Genomic DNA, 13,571 nt, shown 5'->3' with positions numbered 1-13,571 from the left:
AAAAAAAGCATTTTGCTGTTTTATAACCAGTTTCCTCTCCACTCAGTAAGTTAACAGTTTTTCTTAAATATTCTTCTATAACATTCTTTACTTTGTAGAATGATAATGCTGTGGTTTATTTAATCAGACCCTCTATGGTTACACATTTAAATTGTATTCAGTTTTTTACTATTATATACCAAGTATAACACACACCTTAGAAACTAAATATTTCTACACATTCATATTTCTTTAAGATAAATTCTTGGAAGTAAAATTATTAATCAAAAAGCATTCACAAGGGTAAATGTTTTTGACATGCATTGCCAAGTTTAGACTTCCTTTTGAAAAAGTCAGATGTTAGGGAGATGAAGGCAATCACTAAGCAGGTACTCTGGAAGAGAAATAGAAATATAAGAAATATAATGGTTTCATGAGAAACTAATTTAATAGACAAGGTTTAAAGAGACTTGAAGTCTGGTTTTGGATTTGTCATTGAATGACTGTGTGACTTTTGGGTCTCAGTTTCCTCGTTAATAAAAATGAAAAGATAGACTAGAAATAGAAACTTTTTCAGAATAGTCACCTTATGGATGTCATTTCAGTGAAATATAAAGGTCTGTATATAGGTTCTTCAGGGAAGATGCCATGTATTTGCTCATTCTTCAAGTTTCAGCTTGATTGCCTTTGGAAGATCTGTCACACGTCCTCCTGATGGAAGTAAGTGTTTTCCTTTTTGGCTTCTCATAACCCTTTTTAAATGTTGTTTCTGTATAGTTGTCTCTTTGATGTTTAATATTGAGCTACTTCTAATAGAGGTTATCTTACTCATCTCCTGAAATAACTTGGCTTTGCATAGTTCTTGGGTATATAATAGAGACTTAGTAAATATTTGTGGAAGTCGAGGTGATACCTTGTTCCCCAGGATTTAACAGCAGAGCCTAGCCTTCTCCTGTTGAGCATTGTCTCTTCTCGCTTTGAAGAGGTCACCACATTTCTTTAGTGTTTTATTGTTTTTGTGGGAGGAGGGTGGTCTTTCCTATTTAGTAACACAGTGCTTCTTAGTCTTTGGTGTATATCAGAATTCTTTTTTTTTTTTTTTTGAGACGGAGTTTTGCTGTGTCACCCAGGCTGAAGTGCAGTGGTGTGATCTCAGTTCACTGCAACCTCTGCCTACCAGGTTCAAGTAATTCTTGTGCCTCAGCCTCCTGAGTACTTGGGATTACAGGTGCACATCACCACGCCCAGCTAACTTTTGTATTTTTAGTATAGAGAGGGCTTCACCATGTTGGCCAGTCTGATCTTGGACTCCTGACCTCAAGTGATCTGCCTGCCTTGGCCCCCCAAAGTGCTGGGATTATAGGCATGAGCCACCGTGCCCCAGCCCAGGATTTTTAATGTAAAAAAAATACAGATTTCCAGGCTGTATCTCAAGTACACTCAATGTGAGTGTCAGGCACGAAGCTGAGACACAGCACCATCAATAGCTGGGCTCTCCTTGGGTTTTAGCTTTGTCAGGCAAATTGATGCTCAAGTTCCAGGTCTGCCACTTGCCAGATGTGCCTGCAGGGAAAGGTCACTTTACCACTGTAAGCTTCAGTACCTTCTCCCTAAAAAGAACGTAAAAATAATATCCTAGTTCATAGAGTTTTAAAATCAATTACATAAGAGAACATATTAAAACATGTAGTACAGCCCTTCCCATATCTGCAGTTCTGGCCTTGATCTGTAACTTCTTGGATCTTATATGCATTTATTATTTATTTGTTTCTTTTTAAAATAACATTTATATTTTTTCAACTTTTAGAGGTTAATATGCTCATTATAGAAAACTGGAAAACACAAGATCAAGTAACTAAAAACATCATCCATAACAGAAGCAGTTTACATTCTGATGCATCTTTCCAGTCCTTGTATGTAAATACATACATGCATACTGCGTATGCTTTTTTATATGGTTACACTCATATAGGATGTGCCATGCTTTCTGGCATATCATGAGTACTTGAGTATCAAAATACTCAGGGCTTTGGGACTCAGATATTGGTAAATATTCATGACAAATTTTCTTATCTTTTGTGAGGACAAAAATAACTTAAAAGACAAAATGGCAACAGGTCTCTGGAAATGCATATTGGCAAGTTTATAGTTAAATACTGTGTTCACTTAATGCCCAATATAAAATGAGACACAAAGCAATAGAGTAAGTATAATGCTTCTTAGACAGTTCAGTATCAGATCTGCACTATTAAAATATTAGCAGAAGTGATGTTTCTACTTAATTGTTTAACAATTCATATAGTGTTCACATAGTATAGCCAAGAAAAAAGCACATATATGTCAGTGGTTATAATTAGATTGTAAATATGGCCATACCTATATATATCTTTTCCCTTACCTTTTTCTGCCCCTTCCTTAGCAATCCAGTACATACTGACATATACTACTATAAGTGGTTTAACATTGCCATTTGCAAGATGCTTCTTTTCTATTAATGTTAATGAAATTAATTTACTAATTAGCTAATTTACTAGCTCTACTTTAATTATCACCTCATAACATCTAGAAAGCTTAGTGTTGTGAAATAAGGACTGATAAACACAGGCACTTTACTAAAAAATCGCTTCTAGAACTTTACAATATGAAACTAACTTCTAGATATGAAGATACTCGCAAATAACCTTTTGCCTTTCTTCTTCCTTCTCCAGCAGTTCAGTGAATAAGTACAGAAATGTGTATAGCTCTACAAGATGGGTTAACAGCAGTCATTCCCAGATAACATGCCTTCTTAAAAACTATAACAAAAGGACATTTACAAAATAATCATTTTATTACTTCAACTTTCAGCATACTTTGGGCACTTGTCAGCATTGGGGCCTTGTTTGTCCTTTGCAATACACAACACTACTAAGTAAATGCACTCTCAGAACAACAGTAGATAATCTCCATTTATTTAAAAACACACTGGCATGGAGCTCTTCCACCATCACTTCCTTTCTCTCCCACCTCCTTTGCCACCCAATAAATACACAATATGTAGCTCAAAGAGATAAAAGTTTAATGGTTCCATTCTAAAGACAGTCATTCCTGTTAATTGACATAAACTTATTTAAAATGTGTTCTTTTACAAAGACTGCATGCTTCAAATGTCTGTTGTATGATAGCATTGATTAAATTGTATGTGTATAACAAAGGCTATAATCAAAGTATCTTCTTTTTTTTTTTGAGACAGAGTTTTGCTCTTGTTACCCAGGCTTGAGTGCAATGGCGCGATTTTGGGTCACCGTAACCTCCACTTCCTGGGTTCAAGCAATTCTCCTGCCTCAGCCTCCCGAGTAACTGGGTCTACAAGCTGTGCCACCATGCCCAGCTGATTTTTGTATTTTTAATAGAGATGGGGTTTCACCTTGTTGACCAGGATGGTCTTGATCTCTTGACCTCGTGATACACCCACCTCAGCCTCTCAAAGTGCTGGGATTATAGGCGTGAGCCACCGTGCCTGACCTGAAAGTATCTTCTAAATATGAACATTATAGCCAAGTACACTTCCCCTTCTCACTTCCTTCTTATCATTATCAGCCCAATGAGCAATATAAGCATTCCAAAAGCTGTTTTCAGTAGATAGTCTTACCTGTGAATTTTTCGGGCATACAGAAGTGTGTTTTTTAGTTCCTTACCTCTTCTTTTGTCAGACATTAGCAACCTCTTTATCATCTAGACAATAAGATAGAAAATTAGGACTTGCTTGTTTATTGTACAGATAACCCTCAGTGGGTTATGTCTCAGCACACCCCATCTTAAGTTGAAAATGTTCTAAGTTGAGAGTGCTTTTTTGACTTACAGTATTTTCAGTTGACTATGGGTTTATCTCCTTGTGACTGATTATAAATTGAAGAGCATTACTGAATGCACATTGCTTAAGTCAAACTATTCTAAGTCAGGGACCATGTGTATGCACTATATACACAGCAAAGTAAAACGCACAGAACATGCAGGACAATGGTAATCTTGCCCAACTACAAACACATGGCATAGAACGTTCCTTTATTGTTTCCTACCCTTCCTTTTCCTTCCTCCTCCCTCAGTCCATAAGCACAGATCTGTACCACTCAAAGAGGAGGTCTAATAATCCCATTTCCGAAAGACAGTATTTCATTAAATTTATTAATTCCTTTTATCCAAGCATTTAGTGGTCATTTCTAGATGACCTTTACCATATATCTCCGGATGCTTTCACCATCTCCCATAAGAATTTTTACTGAAATGAATTCTTGAAATGTTTAAAACTTTGTTAGATTCTTTCTTGTACCACAAGTAGTTATCCCTTCCAAGTTACCTTTTTTTTTTTTTCTTTTTCCTGTTGGCTCTGGTCAAGACAGTTACCTTTCTTTTTCAGGTCTTTGGAGTCATGATTAATCTATCCCCCTTTTTCTTTTTCATGCATTTGTCAAATTTATTATTGAACATCGCTAAATTTTTTTCTGCTTTTTTTTTGGATCATTTGTTTTTTCTTTTTCATAGCTTTAGTCAATTACCCCTGCACTGCAGCAGTAGCCTCTTTATTACCTTCGTTGTCTTTAATCTTCTTCCTTTCCATCCTGGAGTATATATTTCAAATGTCACTCTGCAAAACTACCGGATTCTATGAGAGAACATCAGAGGAATCACAGAATCTCAGTATTGCAAGGGATTTTAGTCATCTAGTTCACACACCTGTTTTTTATTTGAATCTCTTTTATCTTTCTTTCTTTTCTCTTTTCTTTTGTTTTCTTTTCTTTTGAAACTGAGTCTCACTCTGTTGCCCAGACTGGAGTGCAGTGGCAAGATCTTGGCTCACCGCAACCTCTGCCTCCCTGGTTCAAATGATTCTCCTGCCTCAGCCTCCCAAGTAGCTGGGATTACAGGCATGCACCACCATGCCCGGCTAATTTTGTATTCTTAATAGAGACAGAGTTTCACCATGTTGCCCAGGCTGCTCTCAAACTACTGAAGTCAGGGATCCACCTACCTCGGCCTCCCAAAGTGCTGGGATTACAGGTGTGAGCCACTACACCTGGCCCTCTTCTACATTTCTGCTGAGTAACTTCTGCCAGTTTTCTCAGGCTAAGCTTAAGTTCCTCCAATGACAGGAGTCTCACTCTCTCCTAAGGGTACTTTTTTTTTTGACAACTATAGGTTTAAGTTTAGTCTTTCTTATGTTAAGGTAAGATGTAATGCTTGTATCTTCTCCTGAAACTACATAGAACAAGCATGATTCTCCTCTTTATGAAAACTCATTAGATATGAATAAAGCTATTGTCTAGGCCTCCCTGCAGATTCCTCTTTTTTCTAAGCTAGTTCTCCTAGCTTGGGTTTTTTTCCAGTCAGTCTTTTTAGCTCTTTACCATCCTATTCACATTTTTGTGAAATTTAACATTTGTGTATATTCATGTTAAGCTGTGAAACTCAGAATTGAGGGGAGTACTGCAAATGTGGTCCCTCTTGTAAAATAGATCAGAACTATTTATTCTTTGTTTAAAACATTAGTCTTTTAATGTAGGCTGAAATTGTGCTAACAATTTTGACATCCACATTCTATCTTAATGCCTATTTAATTTACTATTGAATAAAATCCCAAGTCATCTCTCACAAACCTATATCTCCCCCAGCTGTACTCAAATACAGAAAAAATCTATTTATTCTTGATAACTTTTATCTTGTTAGAATAGCTCTATTCTCTTCTATAGCTACAACTTGTCAGCGTGTCCTTATCAGCTTGTGATTTAATTGAGGCTATAGAACATATACACTAAAAAAAAAAAAAGCTAAGAACTCTTAGAAAACAACATAATGTAGTGTCAGTTGTAATTATGAATGATGTTTTTCAGTGTCCTCTGGCCTGTATTAGAGTTACCTAGGGCACTTGTTAAATATTCAGTTCCACTTCAGACTTAATGAATTCAGATTTCTAGGAGTGATGTCTAGAAATCTGCATTTTAGCAAGCTCCATTGGAATTGGTGCATGCTAAAGTGTGACAGCTGCTACTGTTAAGCGCTGAAGTATTGAGCCCAAAGATGTGATCAGAGTTAGGTGGCATTAAAAAAGGAGGTGATTTCTGGGGACAGAAGAACTTTAAGAGTATGTAGGAATTCCAGCTGTAGGAAAAGAAGAAATAATTGTCTGCTAGGGAAGATATTTGCTAGGCTGAAGTAAAGGCACTATAGAACAGCACATAAAAGAGGTTTAAAGCTAAGGGACAGAAGGAAAAAAAAAAAAAGAAAGGAAAAACTATAAAATTCTGAAACCAGTAAGGATACATGCTGCCAATTGGCAGCAAGGCAGGACCTGCTATAGAAGAAGCATGATCTTTGTCATCAAAAATTCATGAAATACCAGGCAACACCCTATGAGGGAGTGTAAAAGGGTGGGGGTGTCAGCAAAGATTAGTTTGGAGTATTGCTACACACATCCCATCTTTAGTTCTAGGCTATCTAATGAGAAAATCTATATTAAATCTAAGTTGACTGGTTTGGATATAGACCAGTCAGATGGTAGACAGCTTACACAGCTGCTTGGTGCTCAGAAAATAGGCTGTTTTCACTATCATAGCAAAACTCAGAGTGCTCTTTGCATTTTAAAGTTGGTGGGACAACAGCAAGTCTCTACCAGACAGATAGTGCCGTGAAAATGGGTGATCAAAGACCTGACTTCCTGGATGGCATCAGGAGTAGTGGTGTTAGTCTTAAGTATTTCCATTTCTTAAAGATTTGATAAGAGCACAGATAAACACATGTAGATGATAACCTATTTTAGATGCTGATTGACAGTCTTAAAGCCGGGTGTGATGGCTCGCACCTGTAATCTCAGAACTTTGGAGGCTGAGGAGGCTGATCACTTGAGCCCAGGAGTTTGAGACCAGCCTGGGCAACCTGGTGAAACCCTGCTCTACAAAAAATACAAAATTAGCTGGGCATGGTGGCACGTGCACCTGTGATTTCAGCTACTCAGATGCTGAGGCAGCAGGATGGCTTGAGTCTGGGAACTGGAGATTGCAGTGGGCTGAGATAGTCCCACTGCCCTCCAGAGCCTGGGCAACAGAGTGAGACTCTCAAAAAAAAAAGGTTGTTGAAACAAAAGGTGCTCCTATATAATGAGTTAATGAAAATTATGCTCCAAGTCTTTATTACGTGGCTGGAAAACGCAAAACTGTTAGAATAAATGATCACATTGTACTACTGAAATGCTAAGTAGAACTAAGAAAATACTCATGACTCTAGTTCCAATTTACAATTTTCAACCGAATCATAAGAGAAGTTGAAATTATGGGCAACTTAAAAGATAAAATATTAATTTGTGGCCAGGCACAGTGGTTCATGCCTGTAATCTCAACTCTTTGGGATGCTGAGGTAGGTGGGTCACCTGAGGTCAGGAGCTCAAGATCAGCTTGGTTAACATGGTGAAACCCGTCTCTACTAAAAATACAGAAATTAGCCAGGCATGGTGGTGTGCACCTGTAATCCCAGCTACTTAGGAGACTGGCGCAGGAGAATTGCTAGAACCTGGGAGGTGGAGGTTGCAGTAAGCCAAGGTTGCGCCATTGCACTCCAGTCTGAGCAAGACTCCATCTCAAAAAAAAAGTGATATTTAAAAGATCAAATATTAATTTGTGATTATATTTTCTACAAGTGCATGCACTATTTAAAAGTGAGCACTCAACTTGGTTTGCACAACTGCACAGAGAAGCTTGCAAGACTTCTGAATATGTCCTGACTTGCCACTCGTCTTTTGATAGCCTCCCTCTTTGGCAAATGTGGCTAATCTGTCTGCATTTGGCCTGGAAGCCACTTGGGATTCCTCTTTAAACATTAGTCATTGTTCAAAACCCACTTCACACTTCTTTCTCTCTTTATGGATCATGTTGCCCCAAAATGAACTGAACACTCTTAATGCTAATTTGACAGAGACCACTTCTAATTTATTATCATTCTGCTTACTCTTGTATAAAATTAGTGTCTGCTATAGTTTTTTTCTCCCTTTGACTACCTCAAGGTTGACTGACAATTTTTCATAAATGCAGCTTGCCTCTGATAACATCCAGAAAAAATGAAGAAAATTTACTGCTTTGTAAAATAGAAGAGCTTAACAAGTACAATTTGTCACTTTTTTTGGATAATGTTTTGAAAGACTGTAAACAGTAAACATTGCTGTTTATTTTTTATGTTTCAGAATTAAGGTTATGTATTTCATTGCGCTTTTACAATTTATATATAAGATATAGGTATTTTCATGAATCATTTTCATCACTGGGGCTAGATATAGCTATCATAGTGCATAGGGTCCTATTCTGACTTTTAAATCAGAAATCACTTTAAGCTGTTTGTAGCACACACCTTAAAGCCTATTAAAGTTCTCCCCACCACAACTTGTATTATTATAATCACTGGATGTCAACACCTGTGGCACAAACAGTATCCAAATTTTATATGTTGTTGGAGTATTGCTGATTTAACTGAGAGTTGTAGCTAAAATAAGGTGAGAAAGAATATACAGGTAATACTGAGCCACCTCAAACTAAGAGGCAAAGGTTGGGCTATGTTGATCTAGCATTGCAAAGACACTTTTTGATGAAGTGCCCAGAAATAGCCCTAGTTCCTTTCACTAGAATCAGATCATCCTAGGTGAATGCCAGCAGAGCAGGGTGTGTGCTCCCCAAGAAAGGGCAATGACTGCTTTCCAATATTTGGCAGTTAGGCACGATAAGAGGAGTTGCAGTTGGGGAGATAAAGGGAAACTTTGGAAAATAAGTATACTTATTATGGTAGAGGAGGTGGGAGAAAAGGTCAAGGGCTGTGCACATGTGGAACTGCTAATCATGGTAGTTTGGCTTCTATGAATAGGCACATGTTGACCCTGAGTAAGCTTAGAACGCTTGAGAAATCAGTGTGAATGTACTCTGTTTGAGGCATACGAGAAGCAGGCAGGATTAAAAAACATTTTAATTCATGCAAATTTATGGGATACATAAGAAATTTTTTACAGGTATATAATTGTGTAGTGATCAAGTCATGGTATTCAAGGGGTCTGTCACCCAAGTACAATACATTCTTATTAAGTATAGTCATCCTGCCCTGCTATCACACACTGAATTTATTCCTCCTATCTTACTGCACATTTGTACCTTTAGCCTACTTCTCCTTAGTCTCGCCTCACTCCTACTCACCCTCCCTGGTCTCTGTTATTTACTCCTCCACATGTTCAAATTTTTACCTCCCACTTATAAGTTAGAATATGTGATTTTTGTATTTTTGTGCCTGGCTTATTTCATGTAAGATAGTGACCTCCACTTCCATCCATCTAGCTGCAAATGACATGATTTCATTCTTTTTATGGATGAATAGTATTCCATTGCATAGAAGCAGGCAGGATTGACTCTGATAGCAGTCTAGCTGGAAGAGAGGCTATAGCTACAAAGAATCCTGACTTACTAAAACACTAGTAACATGTTTGTGAAACTGCTGTAGTCTATTTACTACTATGTTAATTTGGAGCTTGAAGTTCATCAGTGGAATGGGTACTGTAAATTGCAAAGTTCAAGTGACAATTGTGTTAAAGTTTGAAGGAGCAGATGGTCATAATTGTCAGTTTCAGAAGTAATTTGGTAAGTAAATAGTCATTTATTTGGAAACATTTTGGTCACCTAATTGTGATCTAATTCTCACATACCAGTGGGGAGTCTAATTCCATTTCATCACTTATCTACAGCAATGTGAGAGAAATAAGCCGTTATTAATTAATAGCCAATATTTGGGAGCTCTTACTATCCACCGGAAAGTATGCTAAGTGCTTTATGTGCTTTATACTTAATTATAATAACTTTCTGAGGTAGTTAACTATTATTATTTCCAGCTAGCTAGTGGAAGAACCAGGATTTGAATCCAGGCAAACTGACTGCAGAGCCCTCACTTTAACACTACACATAAAACTGAGTTTATTTAACACAAAACACTGTCCTCTAGTCTGAGATTGTGCCTGTTCTGCCTTTCAATATTAAAATGTACTTTTTATATGAAATGGTGGTGATAGATGATGTCAGGTTTGATTTTCTTTTTTTAAAGAAACCTTTACCTTGCAAAAGTAAACCAACCCAATGACAGCACTACCCTCCAGTTTAAAAAAAAAGTTATTTTGCTATTTGTGGTATCTAAGTTTGAGAACCATTGACTGGAAAAGTGGAGCTCTTAGTAATTTTTAAAGTTCTGTAGAGATTTTTCACTTGATTGATTTTCTGATTTCAACCTCCTTGTTTTCATTAACCTTTTCCTTAAGTCCACCTCAGCCACTCACTCTTTGGTTATACACGAGACTTTGTTTGCCATTACCAGCAACCACACCACTTTGGAGGTCTCAGATGTGAGCATCTTGCTCTCGCGCTGCCTCCTGTTTTTCCTTACTTACTCCTAGCATTTCTCCTGTCCCAACTCCAGCAACTTGGATCCCACTGGAAGCTCCAGTATAATTTACCCTATCACTTCCAATCTTTTTGTCCTGTCTTTCCTCTTTCCCCAGCTTGGTCTCCATGCGTAGTCATCACATATACCCTCTTTATAGTCTCCAGCTTAGTCATCACACATATCCTCTTTGCATACACCCTTACCAGCCTTGCTGCTCATCTTCTGTATGTGTCAAAGCCCCACTGTTTCTCAGCTACTTGCCTACTCTGTGACAATACTCTCGCTGTTAAGCATGGCTTAAGAAAAACACAAAACCATGGTGTCTGATCTCACTTTAAATTTATGAACCAAATCTCAAGTGAGCCCTCAATATTTCTTGGAACAGGTATTCCTTCTGTATTCCCTAGTCCAATCCATTTATTCTCCTATTCTCTGAGATGACTAGTTTCTTTTCTATTCAGCTCAACCCCAAGCACCACCTCTTCCATCCTTATCAGCAGCTGATGACCTGGAATCTTTACTTCACTGAGAAAATAGAGGCAAACAGAAGAGAACTTCATCTTTGCACTACAGGATGTGTCATTGGTTGAATGAGAGAAAGAATATGATGTTCTGGAACTTCAGTTACTCCTATATCCAGTATAATTAGCAACTTAAATTCCAAAACCATATATATAAATCAAGTTTTGGCCATTTGAGATTATACTCTTTACTACCACCTTCCTTTCTCTTTCTATAATCAAGAGTTGTTACTACATTTGTGCCTCATCCAAATAAAAAGTAGGTATTTTTTAGAAAATGATTAACAGGAGCAATTAGTAAAATAAGCAGTAAAGTACCCAGATACAGGAAATTGAGCCAGGCATTCTGGCTTGTGCTTGTAGTCCCAGCTATTTGGGAGGCTGAGTTGGAAGGATTACTTGAGCCCAGGAATTCCATGTTATAGTGAGCTGTGTCACACCACTGCACTCCAGCCTGAGTGACAGAGCAAAACCCTGTCTCTACAAAAGTACTTGGACATAGGATATTAAGAGAAGAAACACTTTGGAACTGTGTTTGATGATACCCTTAGCCCACCTTAGTTCTTACTCATAGATGAAAGAGGAAAGACGGGAATCACTTAGAAATGAAGATTAAAGCCTCAAACTTTGTGGAGAATGGAAGAAAAAATGTTGAGAACAGTCATGTGATAGTTTTTAACCTGCTACTTTTGATTGGAAAATTAGATAATAGAATTATGCTACAAATATGTTGACTTCAAATTAAATTAATTTAATCCTGTTATTTACGTCATATTGCTAAACTTTAAAATTCAGATTTGAAAAAAAAGATGGGTAAAACCAAAAAGTCTAAATGTGTATGCCAGCTTAGATGAAATTTGTATTTATAGAACTGAATAAGAATCTACATCTTACCTAATACTGTGAATTGCTTATGTAAATACAACAAAGGATGGTCCCTTGATGACCTGAATCTCATATGCTGAGTTCGCTTATGTAACAGCATCTGTCTGTGCAGACACATTTTCCCAACTCTCCTTGTACTTTCCAAACCTTTACAATGTTTCCCAGTATCCTGTCTTCATCCCTCATTTTGTAGATGACCTAGCTCCTGCTTCACATAGTCAACAGAACCCAATAGGAATAACCTCAGCTTTCTTCCTCCTCTTCCCTTTAACTGGTCTCAGAAGGAGAGGTGTCTTTATAAGCTCCTCCTCTGCGTTCCTCTTCTGTTGCCAAAGTTTCTGAAAGTGTGGTCTCCATACCTGCTATGCTACTTAGTTTTCTTCTAAGTGAAAGGAAGGGGCCTCAACCCCAAATGATCTGACCCTGATCGAAGACCCTGTGGCCTACATTGGCATGTACTCCCTGACTTCTAAACCTACTGACCTCTTTCCAGGCCTCATCTTCTGTCCCTGCAGCATTTATGTCTGTTGTCACATTCTTCTGCTTAAACTTTTCACAGCTTTTCACGTGCCCAGGTCAGGCATTCAAAAATATTGAAGCAATAGTTTTGATGTCTCTTCTGAGCATTCACCAGTATTTTTAATGGGCATTATCGCCTGAATCTCAAATACCTTAAAGCCAAAAATGAGGAATGATTTCCTGTACTCTCCAAACTGATTCCCCTTCCTCTTGCTATCTTTTGGTATCTCTGAGGTTACCATCATTTTATCCATACCCAAGCTAGATGCCTTAAGGTCATCCTTGACATCTCTTCCTTCTCTGGTTTCCATTTGTTTTCTAAACTTTAATGAGTGTCTCCCACATCTTCTTTTCTTTTGCTACAACTCTTGCTCCTTTCTGTGTATTGCCTTTTGTCTGTATTATTTCAGTAATACATTCGGGAGTTTCGAATTTGGATTCCATGGATGGACTTCAAAGGATTTAAGAACCCTCTCTAATTGGTATGCAAATTTTTTGTGCATGTGCATTTTCCTGGGGAGGTCCGTTAGACGGTTCTATGGGAAAGACACGAATAGAATGAGAGACAGTGATAATTTAAATCAGGTTCACTGTTTCTCCTTTGCTATTTAGTTCACTAACCCAGAGCGCTTATCTCTGAGTAGTGAGGTGGCATATAAGACATTAAGGATAAAACAGCAGCATTCGTCAGTCCAGCTCAGCAGTCAGTCCAGCAGCCAGAGATCAGAGGCTCCCCAATATCAGATGCAGGCTTTAATATCCTAGAGAAGCTCAGGAGAAAGCTGGGGCATCAGCAGGAGCCAGGAGAGTGTCCTCCTGAGGCCTCTGGACCCATTTGCTCCTGTGCTTCCAAAGGACTTAGAGAGGTATGAAAACTTAACTGGCAAGAATCCAGAGTCAGCTAGTGAGTTGGTGTCCCCAGAAAAAGGTGAAGAACATGCCCCCAGCTAGCCTCCTGCCCTCTGCCTCTGTTCTCTAGCTCTTTCTCCACTCTACCAACAGTGTTAGCTTTTAAACACATATCTCCTGGTGTGCCGTCCATGATCAATCACTTACACCTGAAAGGTGAGTAGATTAATCACCCAAAGGTGTGGGGTTTTAATCACCTATGAAATAAGTTAAAAACCCATGGGCATGGTTTCAAGGCCTGCCAGTTAGGAACCTGCCAGCCTCATCTCCAGGCACTGCCCTCTCCTCACCTCCAAGGCTCTGGCTACAACAGGTTACTACTACTGG

At 38.2% G+C, this 13,571-nt stretch overlaps 1 protein-coding gene across 2 annotated transcripts in view; it reads left to right on the top strand.

Moving 5' to 3' along the window:
- Window positions 1–13,571, top strand: part of NSF (N-ethylmaleimide sensitive factor, vesicle fusing ATPase) — a 158,176-nt gene that overhangs the window by 60,789 nt on the left and 83,816 nt on the right. The window lies entirely within an intron of this gene.

The sequence above is a fragment of the Callithrix jacchus genome, chromosome 5 (genome assembly GCF_049354715.1).
Source record: "Callithrix jacchus isolate 240 chromosome 5, calJac240_pri, whole genome shotgun sequence".
NCBI classification, from domain to species: domain Eukaryota; kingdom Metazoa; phylum Chordata; class Mammalia; order Primates; family Cebidae; genus Callithrix; species Callithrix jacchus.
Note: the sequence above shows the minus strand (reverse complement) of the source record. Positions and strands in the feature narration are given on the sequence as shown.